Here is a 349-nt window from a genome sequence, read left to right on the forward strand (position 1 = left end):
TTCTTTCCAACCCCCATGTGCCCAGAGCTGAGCCGGGACGGTGGACACAACCCAGAGCCTGCCGTCATCCTCTCGGTAGCACCGAGTTCCCCTGCCGATCCCGAAAGGTGCTCAGTCAGGGCATCACTGTCCCCGCACTGCAACCTCCGCGGGAGCGGCAGGAAAGCTCCGCCTCCGGCCATTCGGGAACAGCCTGATAAAGGCAGGTGCGGGCAAGCAGCAGGACCCCAGCTCGAAGCATCTGCCTATGCACAGAGCCCCTGACCCCTCCTTGGCCCCCCTCTGCAAAGCGGAACTTGAGCCGGCCGGTGTAGCCGTGCCGAGGGTGGCGGGACAGGACCCTCTCCGC

The sequence above is a fragment of the Cariama cristata genome, unplaced genomic scaffold (genome assembly GCF_000690535.1).
Source record: "Cariama cristata isolate BGI_N322 unplaced genomic scaffold, ASM69053v1 scaffold16965, whole genome shotgun sequence".
In the NCBI taxonomy this organism is placed as follows: Eukaryota; Metazoa; Chordata; class Aves; order Cariamiformes; family Cariamidae; genus Cariama; species Cariama cristata.